Source organism: Salvelinus fontinalis, chromosome 24 (genome assembly GCF_029448725.1).
Source record: "Salvelinus fontinalis isolate EN_2023a chromosome 24, ASM2944872v1, whole genome shotgun sequence".
NCBI lineage: Eukaryota > Metazoa > Chordata > Actinopteri > Salmoniformes > Salmonidae > Salvelinus > Salvelinus fontinalis.
In genome coordinates, this window is record NC_074688.1 from 27,181,557 (window position 1) to 27,208,402 (window position 26,846).

Consider the following 26,846-nt stretch of genomic DNA (forward strand, 5'->3'; position numbering starts at 1 on the left):
AACCCTGTGTGTGTGTGTGTGTGAGAGAGAGAGAGAGAGAGAGAGAGAGAGAGAGAGAGAGAGAGAGAGAGAGAGAGAGAGAGAGAGAGAGAGAGGGAGCGAGAGAGAGAAATAGATAGAGAGAGAAGGAGCTAGAAAGAGGGATAAAGACAGAGAAGGTTGGAGCAAGCCAGAGAGAGTGTGTAAATAGTCCTTTTGAACCAGACAGGCAGGGATTCATGTAATTGTTCTTTCTAATGCCCGTTGTTGTCCACGTTGATGAAAAAAAGAAAATCAGACTTTTCTTAAATCCTTTCCCCAACCCGAAGAACCTGTTTCCTCTTAGGTAACAGGTGGTCAGTGCTCTGTGCCTGCCAACTGAGATTGAGACAGTCAGAGCCTATTTAAAGATCTGTATTAGATTGTTACATGACACAATAACACAGCTACAGTCACTTGGGACACAGATAGGCTTTTTGTTGTTGTTGTATAAAACACATCCACTCTCTGTTCCTTCTGCATTCACACTAGGTTACTGGTGACTGGTGAGCTGTAAAAGTAATTTTACAGGGCCATCTTTATGTCAACTACCTAGTGCATCCTGGTTCTATCAAGTGGCTTTGTCCTGGTCTGAAAGAGACTGCTTCTCAGGTTAAAATGAATTGCACCAGCCTCACAGAGTATACAGACTGGTGGCTGTTGTAATACTTGCATCAATTCACCTTTCACATCAGTAGCAGATATACAGTACAATAGAACGAAGGCCAGGCATACTACGGTACTATTCTGTAGGCACTGTAGGATAAGGGACTTCTTGGCCACTTTAGAGACTTGGGATGCATCCATATTGTACTTGACACGCTAGTTTCATTTTATATCACAAACCAATGCCCTGTGGTCGTGGGTTAGCTAGATGGTAATAAGGCCTTTAACCTAAGCCTCCATGTACGATGAGTCATTTCAATATACTGTACATACAGACTTGTGTCTGAACAATTTGGTTGCTATGCGGAGAGTCTCTGCTTTAAGCAAAGGGCATTTCTCATCATCCAGAGCAGTACTCATCCCAAAAGGCGCACTAGCCTGCCGACATCATCCCTTTTATCCATGTTGCTGTCCGATAGTGTTAGCTGTTTGGTTCTGTAACCCCCAGAGGAAGAGCAGAAGAGCAGCATCGAGCTGCAGTGGCGAGATAATACAGAAATCACTGATGATGGTTGCCTAGTGGTAATCTCTGCTCTCCACTGACATGTAATCTGGATTATGTTAGAAAGGAAGGGAATGTGGCACTTCTATGACCTGATTGACTCTAGTTAATTAATGCTTCAGAGTCAAGCAGCATGCAACAAAACACTCAATGAAGAACGCATCCGGACATTTGTTTACAGGGCATATCATTTCTGATTAGAAGCCAAGTTTAGCTGATACTATATGTGTTACATTTGCTGTGTTCACTGTTTTGGTCTCTAGCCCACATAGTTGCAGTTTAGGATACATTCAGGAAACCATAGATCAAATGGCATAAATGGCATTTCTCTGACAAATGCTTTATGATAGCCACCTGCTATGGCCTAATAATTATTTGATTCATGGTCATTGTATAGAATATCGTTGTCCCCCCCTCCTTTAGGAGATGCAGTCGTATTGAATTTGGCCCTATGGTTGCCTTACTCCCTTTGAATCAGCACAGTACATACTGTATTAATGAACCAGAGAATCTTCATTATTCTGTCAATACATATGCTACATGTATGCCGAGACTGTACAGAGATCAATTTTGTCAATTTTCTGCTCAGTGGAGGAGAAATAACCAGTGAAAGACTGAAGCAGAAAATTGCAAGGCTTGCTGTGTAAATGACTTTCATGGCAGTGCTTTGGGAGGTAACTGCGTCCATTTTGGGGTGTCAGGGAGACACAGTGGCTCAGTGCTGATAAGGGAGGGAGACACACTGTTTCTCTGAGACAGGCATGATGAGGAAAATAAATGTAATCTAACCAGTAGAGAGAGTGTTTTGTGAAATGAGAAATGGTTTCTTATCAGTGTACTACTGTATGTATGCTGCATGGGGCTTTTCCTATAAGGAAAGGGGATCACAGGGGGCCTAGGGAGAAGGGATATCAAGTACAGTAGTCACTGCAGGAATTTATTCAGCTTACAGTATGCCATGTATTTAATAGTATGTAAGATGTGAAGAGTTTCATTCCAAAACGCTATATATGCATTTTCATAAATGTTGGTAAATTAGCTTATATTCTTTATAGAAATTATGAAAGAGATTGGTGTGTTCTTTCACTATCTAATCATGGCATGGGGTTGTTCAATGGCAGACATGTATTTATTTAAAATCTATCACTTGATAGTTTCATTTCAGGGAGACAAATAATCATGTTGTTTTGCAAAATTCTAGTCTCAGAGAAAGATGTAGTACTGCTAGGTTTTACACAGTCAAATCTAATAAATAACTACATCTGTCATAAATACATGTACAAATGATACATTTGTGACATCAATATTATTATGTTTATATATATACAGTGGGGCAAAAAAGTATTTAGTCAGCCACCAATTGTGCAAGTTCTCCCACTTAAAAAGATGAGAGAGGCCTGTAATTTTCATCATAGGGTACACTTCAACTATGACAGACAAAATGAGAGAAAAAATTCCATAAAATCACATTGGAGTATTTTTTATGAATTTATTTGCAAATTATGGTGGAAAATAAGTATTTGGTCAATAACAAAAGTTTATCTCAATACTTTGTTATATACCCTTTGTTGGCAATGACAGAGGTCAAACGTTTTCTGTAAGTCTTCACAAGGTTTTCACACACTGTTGCTGGTATTTTGGCCCATTCCTCCATGCAGATCTCCTCTAGAGCAGTGATGTTTTGGGGCTGTTGCTGGGCAACACGGACTTTCAACTCCCTCCAAAGATTTTCTATGGGGTTGAGATCTGGAGACTGGCTATGCCACTCCAGGACCTTGAAATGCTTCTTACGAAGCCACTCCTTCGTTGCCCAGGCGGTGTGCTTGGGATCATTGTCATGCTGAAAGACCCAGCCACGTTTTATCTTCAATGCCCTTGCTGATGGAAGGAGGTTTCACTCAAAATCTCACGATACATGGCCCCATTCATTCTTTCCTTTACACGGATCAGTCGTCCTGGTCCCTTTGCAGAAAAACAGCCCCAAAGCATGATGTTTCCACCCCCATGCTTCACAGTAGGTATGGTGTTCTTTGGATGCAACTTAGCATTCTTTGTTCCTCCAAACACGACGAGTTGAGTTTTTACCAAAAAGTTATATTTTGGTTTCATCTGACCATATGACATTCTCCCAATCTTCTTCTGGATCATCCAAATGCTCTCTAGCAAACTTCAGACGGGCCTGGACATGTACTGGCTTAAGCAGGGGGACACGTCTGGCACTGCAGGATTTGAGTCCCTGGCGGCGTAGTGTGTTACTGATGGTAGGCTTTGTTACTTTGGTCCCAGCTCTCTGCAGGTCATTCACTAAGTCCCCCCGTGTGGTTCTGGGATTTTTGCTCACCGTTCTTGTGATCATTTTGACCCCACGGGGTGAGATCTTGCGTGGAGCCCCAGATCGAGGGAGATTATCAGTGGTCTTGTATGTCTTCCATTTCCTAATAATTGCTCCCACAGTTGATTTCTTCAAACCAAGCTGCTTACTTATTGCAGATTCAGTCTTCCCAGCCTGGTGCAGGTCTAAAAAAAAAATTCTGGTGTCCTTTGACAGCTCTTTGGTCTTGGCCATAGTGGAGTTTGGAGTGTGACTGTTTGAGGTTATGGACAGGTGTCTTTTATACTGATAACAAGTTCAAACAGGTGCCATTAATACAGGTAACGAGTGGAGGACAGAGGAGCCTCTTAAAGAAGAACTTACAGGTCTTTGAGAGACAGAAATCTTGCTTGTTTGTAGGTGACCAAATACTTATTTTCCACCATAATTTGCAAATAAATTCATTAAAAATCCTACAATGTGATTTTCTGTATTTTCTTTTCTCATTTTGTCTGTCATAGTTGAAGTGTACCTATGATGAAAATTACAGGCCTCTCTCATCTTTTTAAGTGGGAGAACTTGCACAATTGGTGGCTGACTAAATACTTTTTTGCCCCACTGTATATTTATCAAATGTCAAATGCAAATGTTTTACATACAAATCTCATTTTACTGTATTGAATTATATATATATATATATATATATATATATATATATATATATATATATATATATATATATATATATAATTCAATACAATAATATGATATTTGTACGTAAAACATTTGCATTTGACATTTGAGTTGTTTAGCAGACAATCTTATCAGAGTGACAGTAAGTGCATTGATCTTAAGATAGCTAGGTGAGACAACCACATATCACAGTCCAATACAGGATACGAACATTCCATTCCAGCTAAACAATTGATATATAGAGAACACATTTTCATATACATCTAAAATCTATTCATCAAAAATCTGAGAACAGTAATATTTAATACACACACACACACACACACACATAAGCAATCATTTCTGATGAAAAAACACACGTGACAAATTGGTAGATATAGTGTTTAGGAAACTCTTCATGTACAGTATACAATCTGTCTCCAAAGGAAACTGAAGAAACATTTTATCTTTGGCACATGCTCACATCTATTAGATAAACTGCGGGCCATTTGACATTTGATGTGACTTGTTCACACAACATTGGATGTCATCCTATTACTCGAATGTAGTCAGATGGCCCGCTTTGTTGTGATAGTATTAATCATAATGGCTTCAGATTGTTCACCAGGGAGAATCCTTTCTCAGGGATAGCTCATTCCACTCTAGTCAGCCAACACTAACCCAACAGGCTTTTGGCTCTCAGGAAGTGTCTCACCACACAAGCAATTACTTGAATATAGGCCACCACTCTTGGAAAACCATCATAGGTAGCCAAAGCCAACAATACATCAACAGGCTTCTGGCAGAATACTGGGCTGCTCTGTATGTGTGGGGTGAAGTGGGGAACCAACCTGTATACTGGCAGGTCTCAGTCTCACCACATCAGATAAAATGCAAATTAATTACTTAAAAATCACAATGTGATTTTCTGGATTTTTGTTTTAGATTCCGTCTCTCACAGTTGAAGTGTACCTATGATAAAAATTACAGACCTCTACATTTTTTTAAAATTTTACCTTTATTTAACTAGGCAAGTCAGTTAAGAACAAAATCGTATTTTCAATGACGGCCTATGAACAGTGGGTTAACTGCCTTATTCAGGGCAGAACGACAGATTTTTAGCTTGCCAGCTCGGGATTTCATCTTGCAACCTTTCAGTTACAAGTCCAAAGCTCTAACCACTAGCCTACCTGCCTCCCCATGCTTTGTAAGTTGGAAAACCTGCAAAATCGGCAGTGTATCAAATACTTGTTCTCCCCACTGTATATAGGCCACTTCAATCAGTTGTCTTTAGGTAACATAATGAGATCCTAAAAGTAGAACTATAGCTTTTTTTCTCACACTTATTGACTTCTTACTGTAGTTGTCAAGCCACATCAAAAAGTAACAGTACTATACGTAAGTAATAAGGCCCGAGGAGGTGTGTTGCGACGTGCCTAAGAACAGCCCTTAGCCTTCTACGCTGCTGTAGAACATGCTAAAGGAATCCCATCTATACCGTCTCATCCATTTCATTCAAGCACACTTGGTACCATTAGAGATCATGTTCACAGCATTCTCTGTACTATGGTTAAATCTGTTTAATCTTCGTTGAGAGAGACTTTTTGGGTTTTATTTGATGTTCTTGATTTAAGCTGCTGTGGTAAAACCTAAAATATTGTATTGCAATTTCTTGTCCTCACCAGGGACTTGTCCTGACTGCAGTTCGGCGTCGTTACTGACTTCAGTGGGCAAATGCTCACCTTTGATGGCCACTGGCACAATGGAGAAGTGCACTCTTTTATTTTTATTTTTTTCTATTGGCCATATATCACAAACATTCGAGGAGCCTTATTGCTATTATAAACTAGTTACCAACATAATTAGAGTAGTAAAACTAAACCACCCGGTTTATAATGTATATTAGCTATTGCTTGTTATTTATTACACCTAGTCACCTCCAACTGTTGTCCAGTCCTCCTCACTCATTGTGTGTTTATTTGTCTGCAGTATAATTGTCTTTTTTTCAAATGAGTTTATGAAAGACATTACTCTAAGTATATTAATGTAAGTATATTAGCGCTCCAGTAATGAATCTCTTATTCAGTGAGACCAGCCCACTTCACGTCCAGCTTCTATACAGTCTCTCAATGTCTCCGTCATCATAGAGAGATTGAATTAAAGCCAGGGAAACACTGCATCACTGTCTGTCTGATAAACAACAACCTTTCCCTCTAACTGTATATTCCCATGACTGTATTTACAGTCTCTGGACTTGACTGTCACCACAATGGCTGGAGCTTTAAAAGCAAATTGATGTGTGTGGCTGGCCTAATTTAAATCTGCTCTTTGCATCTGTCACAAGGTAAACTACTATTCTATGGGTGTCATTCATCTGATGTCGATGGGCAGGACAGTCCTCTCCTCTCTTCTATTCTCTTCTCCCGTCCTGTCCTCTCCCGTCCTGTCCTCTCCTCTCCTGTCTTCTCCTCTAATTTTTGCATGTGGATAGATGTCTTGTGGTGGGGATATTGTTCCTCACTTGGGTCAAAGCAACTCAACTCTAAATCTGATTAAACAAGTGTAATCTTTAGAATAACAAAACAGTTGTGATAGCCTGTTGATTTGAAGGTTAACAATTAACGCAAGTCGGATAGGCCTAAGTAATACAACATGTATGATCTATGGAGTGGCACATTGGGGTATTGAGAATGTATCATTGTGTGTGTGTGTGTGTGTGTGTGTGTGTGTGTGTGTGTGTGTGTGTGTGTGTGTGTGTGTGTGTGTGTGTGTGTGTGTGTGTGTGTGTGTGTGTGTGTGTGTGTGTGTGTGTGTGTGTGTGTGTGTGCGTGTGTGCGTGTGCGTGCCAGCCGACCACAGAGTCTGTGCACCGGTAGAGGGGAAGAAGAAGGAGCCACCCACTCAACACACTGTTGGTGGAGGAGTGTAACGGCGGTCCTCCTCCTCTTCATCTTCGGAAGTGGAGGAGTATTGAGGGAACCAAGGCGCAGCGAAGTTTGAACACATATTTATTTAACAAAACAAGAAAACGATCGTGAACCTAAATAAACGATGTGCACACACAGGCTACAAACGTTTAACATAGACACGAACTTGTATAAACTAACAAAAACAACAAAACGATGTAGACAGACCTATACGACGAACTTACATAAAATAAGAAGAACGCACGAATAGGACAAATAGACTACACAAACCGAACAAACCGTAACAGTCCCGTATTGTGCAAACAATTACACAGACACGAAAGACAATCACCCACAACGAACACTGTGACAACGCCTACCTAAATATGACTCTTAATTAGAGGAACGCCAAACACCTGCCTCTAATTAAGAGCCATACCAGGCAACCCAAAACCAACACAGAAACAGAAAACATAGAATGCCCACCCAACCTCACGTCCTGACCAACTAACACACATAACAAACTAACATAAATAGGTCAGGAACGTGACAAGGAGGAAATGACTTCTTCGGTCAGGGACACAAAAACCCTCCATCCTATGGCTGTACCCGGCCCACCATGACAACATTATGTATTACATAAACCTTCCACAATATGCTATTGTATAATTTGCATAATGAAAAATACGAAAATATTATTACTCTCTTTTTTATTGTCGGACAGACCATTGTTACACCAGTCTTAGCATATGTGTTACTATTGTATGATGCAGGTCTGAAAAAAGGTTCACATGATATTTGAATGTATCTGTGACTAAAGTTCTGGGGTAGGGAAATCTGTTTCCAGACAGACCGGTGAACTCAGTATGCCACGTCGTGGAAAGAGACCCTGGAGGAATATATGAACTTAGTCATACCGCCACGAGTGTGAGTGTGTTAAAGTGTGTGCGTGTGTGTGTGAGTGTGTACGTGTGTGTGTGTTTGTTTGTGTGTGTGTGTGTGTGTGTGTGTGTGTGTGTGTGTGTGTGTGTGTGTGTGTGTGTGTGTGTGTGTGTGTGTGTGTGTGTGTGTGCGCGTGCGTGCGCGCATGCGTGCATGCATGTGTTCACCCTCTGAATGGGATGACGTGATGAACTGAGCCGATTCGCGTTCAAGCTAAAACAGCCCTACGGTACAATAACACAACAGTACTTCTTTCCAAGCCGTATTCATTTCAGTTGCCTCCATTCTTTGTGACGTTTGGCACAGAATCCTATCAACATAGAGCAGAGTTTAAAATGGCCACCGGCCTTTTCTCTCTCAACTGGTAGCAGTGTGACCCTGGGGGCCAGTGAAGTACTGTAGTGGTAGATGGTAGATATCAGAGGAAAGCTATCAGAGAGACTGCAGTGTAACTGGAGCTCCCTGGGTTTTGTTTATTTTTCCTATGGCCCTAAAACATGGCTCCAACTAGGCCTACATGGCCAAGCTGCAAAGTCAAACTTGGCTATAACATTGTACTTTTTTTGCCCTACTATATGCTTATTTTAAGGTTAAGGGTCAGAGCTTTTCCTTTGATCCTCCACTTCCTAGTATGTGTCTATACTTGCTCCTGGTTGGCTGAAGCAGTGTAGTAACCTGTAACAGCCTATATTGTGGCTTCTACTGTTCCGCCTCTCTGATAAAAAAAGATTTTCTTCTCAAAGTTCTAAAGCAGATGAATAAAAGGATTGTGACCAGTAAACAAAACACCATAGGAAGGTTTGTTTAAATCAAAACTAAATGATAGACATGTTCTATCACTTAGTAGGTTTATCTTGTGTGTGTTTAAAAAAGGCCTAGTTTTATAGTCAATGACTTACCGTCACATATTGTTGTTATAGGCTACTGTAGACACACAGTTGGTCCACTTCCTCCATTTTGTTGAAGTGGGAAACAGTTAACTAGCCGTCTGTTGCAGATGCATCTCTACAGGGTTAATGCAGTTAACCCTTTCAGGACAGCAGCACCCCCTGCTGATCATCAAATCCCCAAGCCAGTGTGCTGCTGACAGTAGCTTTCTACCTGACTGTATGTGCAGTAAATGTGAGTGAGAGGGCTTCTCCAGACAGTTACCACAGCCACTTGCATTACAAAGCAAGATGCCTGCATCATGATAAAGGAGCAGTACACTATGTTAACATGTAGACCTAACTCACACTAACATTAGATAAGATGGTGGTATTAGTCTAGTAAATGTGACAGACCTGTAAATGTAAGTGGAGCATTAATTGCTGTGTTGTTTTATTACACAACTGGCAATGACATTGGCAGGAAAGGGAAGTGGATATGAGGTGTGTGTGTGTGTGTGTGTGTGTGTGTGTGTGTGTGTGTGTGTGTGTGTGTGTGTGTGTGTGTGTGTGTGTGTGTGTGTGTGTGTGTGTGTGTGTGTGTGTGTGTGTGTGTGTGTGTGTGTGTGTGTGTGTGTGTGTGTGTGTGTGTGTGAGATATTGAGGTGTGGGTGTGTTTATGTGTGTGTTGTGGTCAGACCGGGAGGGTTCCATCTCTATTACTGTAAGTCAGCAGAGTAAAGCTTGAACAGGAAGTGAGGTTATTTGTGCGTCCCAAATTACACCCTATTCTGTATCAAGTGCAATAGCGTTGGTCAAAAGCAGTGCACTAGATAGGGAATAGGGTGCCATTTGGAATGCATACTATTTGATAGGTGAGGCAATCGCTTACTTACCCTGATGTGTGTGGTTAGCATGATGTAGCGCCTAGCACAACAGAACATAGTGTTCAATCACAGGGCTTGTGAACAGAGCTAGTATGTTCTGCAGAGCAACCACACAGCAACACTTCTCTCACAGCCAATTGCAGCTCAAATTCAGACCTTAACGCCTCGATCACACCGACAGCTTCATTGAATTTTGGTACACCAGAAGTACATTCAATTCCAATGGAATTCTGCGTTTGCCTTGCAGCATTGCAATGCAGAGGCAGTTGCAGTGTGTTCTGTGCCGTGCATACGTTGGATTTATCGAACGTATGTATCAAACTGTCTGTGTAGACGGCTTGACAGAAATGGTAGCAGAAAGTGAATATTGAACTTTTGTTGCATATATATCCAGATGATGCTGCTTACCATTTTGCTCAATGACACTGTCGGTGTGATGGAGGCGTAAACCCTCCTGATACATCTCCCCCAGACCATTATACAAACAGACACAGGCCCTCTCACGCATTCCCTTCAAAATCAAGCTGCTTTTTCACACCGACCGAACAACAGACCAAGCAGGGGGCTAAGGAGGGAGGAGATCTCATCTGCATTTAGCTCTTAAATAAAAACACAACCTTTCAATGAACTTCACAGCCAGTCACCTCACAGTCAGCCAGCCAGCCAGCCAATCACCTCACAGTCAGCCAGGCAGCCAACCAGTAGCTTACAGGCAAAAAAAGCATAATAATAAATTGTGCTTTTTTGCCTGTAGGCTACTGTGTGTGAAAAAGCATAATAATAAGCCTATCACTATCATCCTGAAAAAAAAACTATTTCTAATGTAGATTTGTTCCTGTGGGAGACTGTCAAATGTTAGGTTTTGGGCATGTACTGTAAATAGGTCTCCTTGTGTATTTATCCATGTTGATTGACAGCTTGAGTCAAGTCAAAAGAAAGAAAGAGGGAGATGTGAAAGAAGCTTGTGGCGGAAAAGTCTTCTAACTCCTCCTGGCTAATCTGGGGGATTAGGAGCTATAAATGACAGCCAGTCGCTTGCTGATGATGAATGCCATGAACAGACATCTTGTGTCAAAACAGGTCCCTTTCTTTAAGAACTATATATGGCAGTCGCTTGCTGTTGATGAATGCCATGAACGGCCATCTTGTGTCATACAGGTCCTTTCTATAAGAACAGCATGACTCAAGGCTGAGTCTAATTTTACTCCTCCGCAATACTTCTGTGAGCTTTGAAGCATTCGATGCAAGAAATGCAGATCAGTGTCAGCCCATGCTGTATTGTGTCCAGTTTTGGAATAACCTGAGGCTCTATCATATCCTGTAGCCTTGTCGTCTACTGTGTATGAATATAAGGACTGTACATAAGGCATAGAACCTGCATAAAACCCACATCCCTATTACGTGGAGTTCATGTCAATGTACCATGTTGTATGTTGACACATCTGTTCCAAGACATATCTGAAGGTGTTCTGCATCACACTGTAATGTATTACAGGCAGAGCCTCAGGCAGTAACAGCCAAATTGCTTTCTGAGCAAGTGTGTAAAATGTCTTTCCCATCTCTTTTTTTTTTTTTTACACTTCAGTCAACGCTCTTATCCAGAGCAACTTACTTAGGGTTAAGTGCCTTGCTCAAGGGTACAGACAGATTTTCCACCTAGTTGTCTCGGAGATTCAAACCAGCAACCTTTCTGTTACTGTCCCTACCTTATGTTAAGTTCCAGACAGAGAAAGACACACGGACACTCACACACATGCGCACACACACAGCATGAGGCCCAGTGGTCTGTCACCACTTTATCAGATCACTGTAAAATAGCATTTCATTACCCTGATTTTTCATGACAACAACCATATAAGTTACATCTATACAGCACAAACAGATCTGAGACCAGCTGATAGTGTTTCATTACCATCTGAATTAACCCTAACATGATCCGTTCAGCTCTGCTTTGTCTTGGTTATGCAAAAAAGGTAGAGGAGGAGGAGAGGTGGGTGGAGAGGAGGAAAGGTAGAGGAGGAGGAGAGGATGGTGGAGAGGTGGAAAGGTAGAGGAGGAGGAGAGGTGTGGAGAGGAGGAAATGTAGAAGAGGAGGAGAGGTGGATGGAGAGGAGAGGAGAAAAGGTGGAGGAGGAGGAGAGGTGGGTGGAGGGGAGGAAAGGGGGTTGAGGAGGAGGAGAGGTGGGGGGAAGGTGAGGAAAGGTGGAGAAGAGGAAAGGTAGAGGAGGAGGAGAGGTTGGTGGGTGGAGGGGAGGAAAGGTGGAGGAGGAGGAGGAAAGGGGGTAGAGGTGGAGCAGAAAGCAGAATGTCCTGGCACGGCATCAGAAGGAGCGTTGCTAGGTGATGCTGTTAAAGGAAAAGGAAGTGAAGAGTGGCACTCCTCTCAGGGAGAGAAAAATAGGGAAAGAGAGAGAGGCATTAAGAGAGAGAGACAGAGGGAACCTGGGAGACGCTGCCACTTCAGAGCCTTCCGGCATCTGGCTGCCACCGAGCTGCCGACACACATGGGCAAGCACACGGACAAACACACACACACAGTCGCACAGGAAGAGATACACACACGCATGGCCACATATTATTCATAAACACTCATAGAGCTCATAGACACTCATAGAGCATAAACACTCATAGAGCTCATAGACATTCATAGGGCAATAACACTCATAGAGCTCATAGACACTCATAGAGCAATAACACTCATAGAGCAGGGTCCCTTATGTTCACACATACACAGACAGAACCACACATAGGATTCCAGACGAACCAGATCTCCTTGACCATATGGAGCAGCGGCAGCCCGTAGAACGCAGACTGAGAGGACAGTGACACCCTATATCTAAATACACCCAGGATCCTTGATTCACACACATAACAACCAAACTATACACACAAAGAACCATCCATCGATATGTACACACGCACAGACCAACCACAGGGCCTGTCTGTGCTGCAGAGCTCAGCTAATACAAAGCATACCATATAGCACACACTGATATACTGTATCTAGATGAGAGACAGAAGACACAGTGATATACTGTATCTAGATGAGAGACAGAAGACACAGTGATATACTGTATCTAGATGAGAGACAGAAGACACAGTGATATACTGTATCTAGATGAGAGACAGAGGACACAGTGATATACTGTATCTAGATGAGAGACAGAGGACACAGTGATATACTGTATCTAGATGAGAGACAGAAGACACAGTGATATACTGTATCTAGATGTGAGACAGAGGACACAGTGATATACTGTATCTAGATGAGAGACAGAGGACACAGTGATATACTGTATCTAGATGAGAGACAGAGGACACAGTGATATACTGTATCTAGATGAGAGACAGAGGACACAGTGATATACTGTATCTAGATGAGAGACAGAGGACACAGTGATATACTGTATCTAGATGAGAGACAGAGGACACAGTGATATACTGTATCCAGATGAGAGACAGAAGACACAGTGATATACTGTATCTAGATGAGAGACAGAGGACACAGTGATATACTGTATCTAGATGAGAGACAGAGGACACAGTGATATACTGTATCTAGATGAGAGACAGAGGACACAGTGATATACTGTATCTAGATGAGAGACAGAGGACACAGTGATATACTGTATCTAGATGAGAGACAGAGGACACAGTGATATACTGTATCTAGATGAGAGACAGAGGACACAGTGATATACTGTATCCGCCGGATCCTAATTCACACAGAACGATCCATAGAGTTCGACTCACACTCTGTGAAGCCCATTTCTATCCCACACACAGTGTCTACAATGCCTCCATAAGCACATACAATAAGACCTAGAGCTCAAATTATTATCAGGTGCCAGACCGTTAGGATGACATACTTCCGCACAAACAGGGAACAAAAACGTTTATCAGTTACAGTATAAACTCTATCAATGTTAGAGTTGGTTCTCATGAACTGTCTAATGTCACCCACCTGTCATTTTAATATCACCTTTTAGTCATTACAGGTTGATGAATGGCCACCTGTATGGCAATTGTCTTGTGATGCAGTACACACACACACACACACAAACGCACGCTCACACACACGCTGAAGTCAGCAAGACAACAGTGGTACTCTGTGTAGACTAGACTACAAAGTCAACTGGCCTTTTAACTGCACAGTGCAGTGGCATCCCTCAAGTCTCTGCCAAGCAGCTCCTATCTGATATCTGCACAGCCAGCAGTTTGAAGGAAGTGTTTTGGTGAAGTTCATTACAGAGAGAATCCCTCTGCTTTGAAAAGCAAGCAGTAAGCCACTGCTCAATGTTCAGACTCAATGAACCATGCTGGTACTGGAACATCAATACACCTGACAATGTAGCCATCGACAAGAATTTCGCTACACCCACAATAACATCTAGCTAAATATGTGTATGTGACCAATAAAATGTAATTTGATTTGATTTTGACTGCAGACTGATACAATGCAGGTTCATTTGTGCTCTGTCCTGCTGCATACTGGAAGTGTGCTTGGACCAATCAGACTGAATTTAGACAGAGACAAATGTATTAATTACAAAGGAATACACACACACAGAGACACACATACATACTTTACACACACACATACTTATTCATATACCCTCCATAGATGCGTAGATCAACTGGGCCACCTTGCTCTAAGATATCAATAGGCTGTCTCTACTCAGACATTGATGTATTGTAATATGCAGGTCAACTCCTGGTGGGATTGCAGAATTGTCCTTTTGATGGTTTTCTATGTAAATTAAGCCATAGCTTTATTCATCTTTATTAGCCTAGTTACTCAAGGGAATACTGGTAAAGGTCATCATGGACCAGGTTGTTGCTGTAATGCTGTTAATGGACAGAACTGTTTTAACATTCAATTACAATGTATAATCTTCCTCTTCTATTCTCCCACCTCTCATCGAATCCTCTTCATTCCTCTCTTCCTCTCCTCTCATCCTTCTCTTCTCTCCTTTCATCTCTTCCTCTCCTCTCCTTCTCTCCTCTTCAAGGATAACCATTCAGATGAATAGGAAGTGGAACCTCTTCATGTTGAATATGATGATTCACGCCATATTTGTCGTGACTCCGTCTTTCTGTCCCTCTCTCAATGTTTTAGACGTAAATCACTATCTTGTGTTGTCGTTCCTTGTGAGGAAATATACACAATGATCACTTAAATGACCCTTAAAACTTCTTATGGCTGAGATCCCGTTAACGGGATCGACTTGACAACAGCCAGTGAAAGTGCAGGGCGCAAAATTCAAACAACAGAAATCTCATAATAAAAATCCCTCAAACATACAAGTATTTTACACCATTTTAAAGATAACTTGTTGTTAATCCCACCACAGTGTCCGATTTCAAAAAGGCTTTACGACGAAAGCACACCATCTGATTATGTTAGGTCAGTACACAGACATTTTTCCAGTCAAAGAGAGGAGTCACAAAAAGCAGAAATAGAGATAAAATGAATCACTAACCTTTGATGATCTTCATCAGATGACACTCATAGGACTTCATGTTACACAATACATGTATGTTTTGTTTGATAAAGTTCATATTTATATCCAAAAATCTTAGTTTACATTGGCGCGTTATGTTCAGTAATGTTTTGCCTCCAAAACATCTGGTGATTTTGCAGAGCCACATCAATTTACAGAAATACTCATAATAAACATTGATAAAAGATACAAGTATTACACATGGAACTTAAGATAAACTTCTCCTTAATGTAACCACTGTGTCAGATTTCAAAAAAACTTTACGGAAAAAGCACACCATGTAATAATCTGAGTACGGCGCTCAGACACAAAAACAAGCCATACAGGTACCCGCCATGTTGTGGAGTCAACAGAAGTCAGAAATAGCATTATAAATATTCACTTACCTTTGATGATCTTCATCAGAATGCACTCCCAGGAATCCCAGTTCCACAATAAATGTTTGTTTTGTTCGATAACGTCCATAATTTATGTCCAAATACCTCCTTTTTGTTCGCGCGTTTAGTTAAAAAATCCGAATTCACGATGCGCAGGCACACTTAGTCCAGACGAAAAGTCAAAATATTCCATTACAGTTCGTAGAAACATGTCAAACAATGTATAGAATCAATCTTTAGAATGTTTTTAACATAAATCTTCAATAATGTTTCAACCGGAGAATTCCTTTGTCTTTAGAAATGAAAAGGAACACAGCTACCTCTCGCGGGGGCACGCCTGAGTGAGTTCGTGGCACTCTGCCAGACCCCTGACTCAATCAGCTCTCATTCCCCCCTCCTTCACAGTAGAAGCATCAAACAAGGTTCTAAGACTGTTGACATCTAGTGGAAGCCTTAGGAAGTGCATTATGACCCCATAGACACTGTATATTGGATAGGCAAACCTACAAACCTCAGATTTCCCACCTCCTGGTTGGATTTTTTCTCAGGTTTTTGCCTGCCATATGAGTTCTGTTATACTCACAGACATCAGTCAAACAGTTTTTGAAACTTCAGAGTGTTTTCTATCCAAATATACTAATAATATGCATATCTTAGCTTCAGGGACTGAGTAGCAGGCAGTTTACTCTGGGCACCTTATTCATCCAAGCTACTCAATACTGCCCCCAGCCATAAAAGTACAGAGGATGAGGTCTGTTAGGATTTTAACAGCGGCTATTACTGTACTTATGTCCATCTATTATGTACATGCAGGCCTTACTCAGTGAGGGATGTAGAGAATGTAGAGACATTTAGGAGCTGTGATTGCAGGGCTTTTTGGTGACTCGTTGGGCATGACATTTGTTTACAAGTAGAGTACATTTATTTCTATGCAAATGTTCACACTGTCTGGATCACGATGAGGGAAATTAGCGCAGGTTAATTAGCATAGTGTGGAATGTCTGATGACATTCTCTCTCCATCTGTAATTCTGGCTGACTTAGCGTGTGTGTGTGTGTGTGTGTATGTGTGTGTGTGTGTGTGTGTGTGTGTGTGTGTGTGTGTGTGTGTGTGTGTGTGTGTGTGTGTGTGTGTGTGTGTGTGTGTGTGTGTGTGTGTGTGTGTGTGTGTGTGTGTGTGTGTGTGTGTGTGTGTGTAACTTGGCGTGTTGCTATCCCTCCTCTGCAGGGCATCTGTCGGTAATCTGTCCAGTCAGCTTCAGATTTATAATCACACACGCGTTTTGCAGTGGAGTGTTTCACGGGCCAAAGATTCAAGTTAACGCTAGGCAGCCATGTAGTGTATTCTCTCCCTACCTACCTGCCCACTGGACTGGATGAGTGGGCAAAGCTAAAGCTACAACAGAAATCAATCAGAGAGTAGATTTCCCAATGAGGAAGCTGACATGATCACTTATATGATGTGCGGTGTATTTTGTGTATCGGGATGTGTAGCGAAGGGAATACAATATTTAGGCTACATGAATAATCAGGGATGGCTGATTAACGTGGCCCACGCCATGTTAGTTGAAATGATTGAATAGCTCATGCTCATACAAGCATTACAGGGAGTCATCATGACAGTCTCTGATGGAACAGGGTCCATGTGCCTTTTGGCATTGCCTGCACAAAGGTCTCTGATGCTATCTTACTCTGAGCCTTCAGCATTTCAGTCCCTGTTACTTCAGATGGCTCAATGACTATTGGACCTACAGTAGGTACAGATAATGTAGTGGTATTATCATTGTCATCTTTTGTGATGAGCAATGGAGTATTGGTCACTTTGGGTGTGTCTCAATAGTCTCTCCTCGTCTCCTTCCGGCAATCTACACTGACATGAATGAAATGAACAGGTGAAAGCAATTTCCTGATTCAGTTGGCATCCTCCATAAATTATTTGTCTGTGTTCAGATCAGTAAAGGGGAGGAAGCCACTTTAGACTATTGAGATGTGGCCTTCTTTGTACTACGGGTCATGGTGATGACTATTGAGATGCAACCCTTGTACTGCAGTATGGGTAGTGGGGCTCATACAATTTGCTCGTGGAGCTCCTGTTTAGCTAGCTGATCTGTAGCCGTCTCATGTTCTGAGAACATCACTCTTATCAGACATCCCGGTCACAGTAAAGAAGGCAAGGCTGCCATGTGCCAAGAACATAGTGCCAGTGTTGCCAGGGTAACAGCACCTTAATTTCCAACACACTGTGGTTGTAGTTGTCATGGCTGTAGAAATGTGGGTGGAGCCTTTGGGGTTGAGTGACAGATTGGAAAAAGGGACATCGATTATAGAAATTGAATGGTCATAATAACGTAGTTTCTTACAATTTTGCATACGGCACAGCATTATTTTTTAAACCAGAGATTGAATGTACACTTGACTTTTCTTACACCGTGATGCAGCATGGTTGTGTGTTGATGAGGATTTAATGGCCGCACTATTCTGCTCTACCACTTGTTAGCCGATGCCTGGACACAGCTTGGGCCTCTGATCTAACGTGTTAGGTGTTAGATAACACCTACCATATGGCACCAGAGTCAGAGTGCAAATGAAGGTCATTCAGTCACTACACATATAACTGACCTACAATCATGTTATAGAGCTGTAATAGTCTAGTGTTTTGTTATGAATATTTACATACAACACTGTAGGTCTGTTCTATAATTCTTTGTTTATTATTGAGGGGACAGCAACATTTCATTTGAAATGTATTATTTCCCACCGATTTGAACCTGAATGACCTGTGCTCCCCAAGGAGGAAAAGGTTAGCCTAAGAGCTGTAAGTTAGTGTTTGAACTCAATGGTCAATTATTGAAGAAATACTGTAGTGTGCAGCCCTCCATATTCCTACTGTTTATTTACCACATTTACCCCTAAATCACTGTGTTATTCACCTACAGCTACAGTATCTACCTCAATACTCCAGTATCACTACACATTGTCCATTTGGTATTGGCACTGACCTTGAATATACCTGACATTCTTCTGTTTTTGTCTTTTTCTTCCTCTCTTATTTCTCAAGATTTTATATTTTTATTTTTGTATTAGTTATACTATTTTGATATTGAATACTGCACTGTTGGATAGTGCTTACAAGATAAGCATGTCACTGTACATGTGCATATGACAAATAAAACTTGAAACTTGACTCTGGCATAATATTCTTAGTAGTACAGATAAGTGTCATACATCAACATCAGTTATTTTGTGAACCACTGTAACCCGCAGAGCTTGCAGTAGATTGGCCTCAGAAGTAAAAATCCAGCAGATATGTGAATTTGTGTGGCTATCCCAGTGCTGAGTGCTTTCCCATCAACTCCACTGAGACAACCTTTCTGGACTTAGACATAGACCCCCGGTCTTACATATTAAAAAGGTCCATTATCCCACCAGTACAGAATACACACACACACACACACACACACACACACACACACACACACACACACACACACACACACACACACACACACACACACACAAACACACACACACACACACACACACACACACACACACACACGTACAGTATATACAGTTGTTACTATCTATCAGTGGGTGTAGTAGTACTGTGGTGTGGATTATAATGACAGGTGGGTAGTAGGTGAGATGGAAAGTAGCCAGGAGACCCAGTCACAACTCACAAGGGAATTACTGCCATCTGCACAGCACACACACACACACACACACACACGCACACACACACACACACACACAGCAGAGTCCAAAGCCTGCTACCAATTATTTTAATGAACCTAACAACACCGGAGCCTGAGCAGGGAACGAGGGCGTCGTCTTAAGACCTCAGCAGATTTGTGTGAAGGCCCTTTGAGTCCAACACTCCCCCCTCCTCCACTCACATAGATACACACACGTATGTGAGTGCACACATACACACAGACACACACGCGTGCATGTGTATACACAAACACACACACAAGACCTTTCATACTTACTTACACATACACACACCTCCCCTCTCTCCATGTAGCACAGCTAGGTAACAGGAAGGCTAAAATATCTCCTGGCCATTGGCTAGCCAGTTTGGTCCATCTGCTTCCTAACCCTTAGGTAAGTAAAGAACTGAAGAGAGAGAGGAAGAGAGACAGAGAGAGAGAGAGAGAGAGAGAGAGAGAGGCAGAGAGAGAAAGAGAGAGAGTGTGTGCACACACGTGTATGTTTTGTGTGTGTTTGAGGGCTCGCTGAAGTCTTACTAGAACGTGCTCTTACTATTCTACCTCAGTACAGTTTTGACATGAAGTTATATCAAAGGCTTAGAGGCAGGAGCCTACCTGTAGTTTCCATTAATGGGACGCAGGTAGGGAGGGGTGTATGGGTCAATGTGTGGGGTGGTGTCGGGGGAATGGGGGTTATACTACAGCAAAAACTATAGTTTCCCCAAATCCCCTTAACGTCTCCCAATCTGTCCATGTGACGGTGAAACAATGTAAGCCTCTTAGTCCTAATCCACAGCCTGTGGGGAGGTGAGTGTATGCCACAGGGCTGTAGATGCTGTCCCTTAGGCACAGATCTGTAAAAAGGGTGCTATCTAGAACCTAAAAGGGTTCTACGCATTTCCCCATAGGATAAGCCTTTGAAGAACCCTTTTTGGTTTCTTCTTTTGCGTTTCATGTATTATCCTTTCCACAGAGAGGGCTCCACATGGAACCAAAAAGGATTCTAACTGGAACCAAAAAGGGTTAATCTATGAGGACAGCCGAAGAACCCTTTTGGAACCCTTTTTTTTCTAAGAGTGTGGGATCAGCGTACAGTACTCTCGACCCAAACCTTAGGTTATGTTGGCTGGCCCCCTGGTGTTGCCCTCGACAACATGCTTCAACCAACTGAGCTATATTGGAACCATACGTGTTTGTTAGTGTTCTATTTCTGTCCTAATATTTTTCCTTCCACATATTCCAAACTGTAAGTTCTGTGAGAGGGCCTTATAGAGGTGTCTCATATTCCAAACTGTGAGTTCTGGGAGAGGGCCTTATAGAAGTGTCTCATATTCCAAGCTGTCAGTTCTGTTAGTGTGACACAAAACACTGTGGGCCTGCATGTTATCACAGAGAGGTTCTGTGGTTATTGTCAGTGTCACATCTTGGCAGACTCAAGGATTAGAGGAATAAAAATAGCTATTTCTGTCTCTGTGTTAGGTGAGGATCTGACAGGCTGGCCAAGTGGCTGGATGCGGCAGGGTCAGAGTGTTTAGTGAAGGGGCATGTTTTGGAAGAGCTAAATCAGTGTGCACAAGGCTTTAACAACTGCATAATTGTCTTTTAACATAGCTATTATTACTTGTAGTCCAGGTGTACCAAGTTTCACGCTTTTACATTCCTCTATTTGATCAAAGTGAACTTTTATACTAATATATTAAACATTTCTGGTCTGGTTTGTATGCAAGAGGTTGACAATTCTAGAATGTTCATGAACTTGAACAAATGTATCGTAAACGTATCACATAGTCTTTGTGGAACTACTGTTCATTCCTTTGATTAAAAGGTGTTCTGTAGAGTATGTAGCCCTCCTGTATTCAGATTAAAAGGTGTTCTGTATAGTATGTAGCCCTCCTGTATTCAGATCAAAATGTGTTCTGTAGAGTAGTGTAACGCTCTAGGTGTCGGGGTGTTTGTGGAATCAGACGCAGGAACAGCAGAGCTTCAATAGGTTGAGTTTAATTCCCAACTCATAAACAAACAATGTCCAAACCGGACTACTGGGTGTCAAATAAACACCTGTCTTCAAACATGAAGACAAAACCAGTACACACACACGAACCACTCCCGAAATCCAAAGAAACAGACGAACAATCCCGCACAAAGAAGCAGACAGGCTGGCTGACTAATAAAGCCACCCTGATTGCCAATTCCCTCAAACCAGGTGATAACCATAAACACATAAGGAGGGGGAGGAAAAAGAGTCAGTAGCAGCTAGTAGGCCGGTGACGACGACCGCCGAGCGCCACCCGAACGGGAAGGAGAGCCTGCCTCGGTTGAAGTCGTGACAGTACCCCCCCTCTGACGCGCGGCTCCCGCAGCGCGCCGACACCGGCCTCGAGGTCGACCCGGAGGACGAGGCGCAGGGCGCTCCGGATGGAGGCGATGGAAATCCTTTACCATAGATGGATCCAACATGTCCTCCACCGGTACCCAGCACCTCTCCTCCGGACCGAACCCCTCCCAGTCCACGAGGTACTGTAGGCCCCTCGCCCGGCGTCTCGAGTCCAGAATGGCCCGTATCGTGTACGCCGGGGACCCCTCGATGTCCAGAGGGGGAGGAGGGACCTCTGGTACCTCACCGTCCTGCAGGGGACCAGCTACCACCGGCCTGAGGAGAGACACATGAAACGAGGGGTTAATACGATAATAGGAAGGGAGTTTTAATCGATAACACACCTCGTTTATTCTCCTCAGGACTTTGAATGGCCCTACACACTGCGGCCTCAGCTTCCGGCAGGGCAAGCGGAGGGGTAGGTTTCGGGTCGAGAGCCAGACCCTTTCCCCCGGTACAAACACGGGGGCCTCACTGCGGTGGCGGTCAGCGCTCCTCTTCTGCCTTCCAGTAGCTTGTTGAAGGGACTCCCGGACGGCCCTCCAGGTCTCCTTGGAGCGCTGTACCCACTCCTCCACCGCAGGAGCCTCGGTCTGGCTCGGATGCCATGGTGCCAGGACCGGCTGGTACCCCAACACACACTGAAAGGGGGACACATTAGTAGAGGAGTGGCGTAGGGAGTTCTGGGCCATCTCAGCCCAGGGAATGTATCTCGCCCACTCCCCTGGCCGGTCCTGACAATACGACCGAAGAAACCTACCCACCTCCTGGTTCACTCTCTCCACCTGCCCATTACTCTCGGGGTGATACCCGGAAGTCAGGCTGACCGTGACCCCCAGACACTCCATGAACGCTCTCCACACTCGGGACGTGAACTGGGGGCCCCGATCAGAAACAATATCCTCCGGCACCCCGTAGTGCCGGAAGACGTGAGTGAATAAGGCCTCCGCAGTCTGTAGGGCAGTAGGGATACCGGGCAACGGGAGGAGACGACAGGACCGATCCACAATTACCAGAACCGTAGTGTTTCCCTGAGAGGGAGGCAGATCGGTCAGGAAGTCTACAGACAGATGAGACCATGGCCGTTGTGGAACGGGGAGGGGTTGCAACTTCCCTCGAGGAAGGTGCCTAGGAGCCTTACTCTGAGCGCATACCGAACAGGAGGAGACATAAACCCTAACGTCTCGAGCTAAGGTAGGCCACCAATACCTCCCCCGAAGGCTCCCCACTGTCCTTGTCACCCCAGGGTGACCCGAGGAGGGTAGGACATGAGCCCACCGAATAAGGCGGTCCCGAACACCAAGCGGTACGTACTTACGGCCCGCCGGACACTGAGGAGGCGCGGGCTCCGCCCGTAGCGCCCGCTCGATGTCCGAGTCCACCTCCCATACCACCGGCGCGATCAGCCTCGAGGCGGGGATGATGGGAGTGGGTTCAGTGGTCCTCTCCTCCGTGTCGTAAAGGCGGGACAGTGCGTCTGCCTTTACGTTTTTTGAACCGGGTCTATAGGACAACGTGTACCTAAACCGGGTGAAAAACATGGCCCACCTTGCCTGACGTGGGTTCAGTCTCCTAGCTGCCCGAATATACTCCAGATTCTGGTGGTCGGTCCAGATGAGAAAAGGGTGCTTAGCCCCCTCAAGCCAGTGTCTCCACACCTTCAGAGCCCTGACCACCGCTAACAACTCCCGATCCCCCACATCATAGTTACGCTCCGCTGCACTGAGCTTACTAGAGAAGAAAGCGCAGGGGCGGAGTTTTGGTGGCGCACCCGAGCGCTGTGTTAGCACGGCACCCACCCCAGCCTCGGAAGCGTCCACCTCCACTATGAATGCTAAAGAGGGATCCGGATGCGCCAACACGGGAGCCTCCGTGAACAGAACCTTCAACCTGTTGAAAGCTCCGTCCGCCGGCGCTGACCACCGCAACCTCACCGGACCCCCCCTCAGCAGTGAGGTAATGGGAGCCGCTACCTGGCCAAAACCCCGGATAAATCTCCGGTAGTAGTTGGCAAAACCCAAAAACCGCTGCACCTCTTTTACCGTGGTCGGAGTCGGCCAATTACGCACGGCCTTTATGCGGTCACTCTCCACCACCACCCCCGAGGTGGAAATGCGATAACCCAGGAAGGAGACGGCTTGTTTGGAAAACACACACTTCTCAGCCTTGACGTATAAGTCATGCTCCAGCAGTCTGCCAAGCACTTTGCGCACTAGAGATACATGCGCGGCGTGAGTAGTTGAGTAGATCAGAATGTCATCGATATACACAACTACCCCCTGCCCGTGCAGGTCCCTGAGAATGTCGTCTACAAAGGATTGGAACACGGCTGGAGCATTCTTTAACCCATACGGCATGACGCAGTACTCATAGTGGCCCGATGTGGTACTAAATGCGGTTTTCCACTCGTCTCCCTCCCGAATACGCACCAGGCTGTACGCGCTCCTGAGGTCCAGTTTTGTAAAGAACTGCGCTCCGTGAAATGATTCCACCGCCGAAGCGATGAGAGGTAGTGGGTAACTAAACCCCACCGTGATGGCATTTAGACCTCTATAATCAATACACGGACGCAAACCTCCCTCCTTTTTCTTCACAAAAAAGAAACTCGAGGAGACGGGTGAGATGGAGGGCCGAATGTACCCCTGTCCCAGAGATTCCGTGACATATGTCTCCATAGCCAACGTCTCCTCTTGGGACAAAGGGTACACATGACTCTTAGGAAGCGCAGCGTTAACCTGGAGATCTATCGCACAATCCCTACCCGGTCGATGTGGTGGTAATTTCGTCGCTTTCTTTTTACAGAAAGCGATTGCCAAATCGGCATACTCGGGGGGAATGCGCACCGTGGAACCCTGGTCTGGACTCTCCACCGACATGGCACCAATGGAAACTCCCAGACACCTTCCAGAACCCTCCTCTGACCACCCCTGGAGAACCCCCTGTCTCCACGAAATATTGGGATTGTGCCGGGCCAGCCAGGGAATACCCAGCACCACTGGAAACGCAGGCGAATCGATAATGTATAGACTGATACGTTCCCTATGATTCCCCTGCGTCACCATGTCCAGGGGAACTGTGGCCTCCCTGACCACCCCTGACCCTAATGGCCGGCTATCTAGGGAGTGCACGGGAAAGGGAGAATCTATCGGCACAAGCGGAACGCCCAACTCTCGGGCGAGTCCGCGATCCATAAAGTTCCCAGCTGCACCTGAATCGACTAGTGCCCTATGCTGAGAAGAGGGGATAAAATCAAGGAAAAAAATTGAGACAAACATGTGACCGACAGGAGGTTCTGAGTGAGTTTGGTGCTGACTCACCTGGGGTGATCGAGAAGCGTCCCGCCTGACATCTTGACTCAAGGACAGACCCCCCCAGCACCGATCGGCCGTGTGTCCTCTCCGACCACAGTTGGTGCAGGGGAGGCCTCGTCCTCCGATACCCCTAGGCGCGGCCCCTCCCAACTCCATCGGGATGGGAGCCGGGGCGCTGGGTGGTGGAACGCACAGGACCCTCTCCGAACGCCCGCGGGCAGCCAGCAGATTGTCCAGTCGGATGGACATGTCGATGAGCTCATCCAACGACAGAGCGATGTCCCGACACGCTAGCTCCCTACAGACGTCCTCCCGGAGACTACACCGGTAGTGGTCAATAAGGGCCCTGTCGTTCCACCCTGATCCCGCGGCCAAGGTCCGGAACTCCAGCGCAAAATCCTGTGCGCTCCTCCTCTCCTGCCTTAGATGAAATAGTCTCTCACCCGCCGCTCGGCCGTCTGTGGGGTGGTCGAACACAGCACGAAAACGACGGGTAAACTCCGGGTAGTGCTCCTTCACGGAGTCCGGGCCATTCCAGACTGCGTTGGCCCACTCCAGAGCACGACCCGTTAGGCAGGAGACGAGGACACTCACCCTGTCCGCTCCCGAGGGAGTGGGGCGAACAGTGGCCAGGTATAGCTCCAGTTGGAGTAAAAACCCCTGACAACCTGCCGCTGTTCCATCATAATCCCTCGGGAGCGTAAGACGGAGCGCGCTGGAGCCGGGGGATGGAGAATCCTGGAGAGGGGGAGCCGATGGTGGAGAGAGGAGCCCACTCCTCTCCCATCGCTCCATTCTCTCCATCATTTGATCCATGGCGGATCCGATCCGATGGAGGACGGTGGTGTGGGGGAGAACCCGTTCCTCCATCGATGGGAGAGGGTTAGCTGCTGCTCCTGCTGACTCCATGAAGGTGCGGGATTCTGTAACGCTCTAGGTGTCGGGGTGTTTGTGGAATCAGACGCAGGAACAGCAGAGCTTCAATAGGTTGAGTTTAATTCCCAACTCGTAAACAAACAATGTCCAAACCGGACTACTGGGTGTCAAATAAACACCTGTCTTCAAACATGAAGACAAAACCAGTACACACACACGAACCACTCCCGAAATCCAAAGAAACAGACGAACAATCCCGCACAAAGAAGCAGACAGGCTGGCTGACTAATAAAGCCACCCTGATTGCCAATTCCCTCAAACCAGGTGATAACCATAAACACATAAGGAGGGGGAGGAAAAAGAGTCAGTAGCAGCTAGTAGGCCGGTGACGACGACCGCCGAGCGCCACCCGAACGGGAAGGAGAGCCTGCCTCGGTTGAAGTCGTGACAAGTATGTAGCCCTCCTGTATTCAGATCAAAAGGTGTTCTGTAGAGTATGTAGCCCTCCTGTATTCAGATTAAAAGGTGTTCTGTAGAGTATGTAGCCCTCCTGTATTCAGATTAAAAGGTGTTCTGTATAGTATGTAGCCATCCTGTATTCAGATTAAAAGGTGTTCTGTAGAGTATGTAGCCCTCCTGTATTCAGATTAAAAGGTGTTCTTTAGAGTATGTAGCCCTCCTGTATTCAGATTAAAAGGTGTTCTGTAGAGTATGTAGCCCTCCTGTATTCAGATTAAAAGGTGTTCTGTATAGTATGTAGCCCTCCTGTATTCAGATTAAAAGGTGTTCTGTAGAGTATGTAGCCCTCCTGTATTCAGATTAAAAGGTGTTCTGTAGAGTATGTAGCCCTCCTGTATTCAGATTAAAAGGTGTTCTGTAGAGTATGTAGCCCTCCTGTATTCAGATTAAAAGGTGTTCTGTA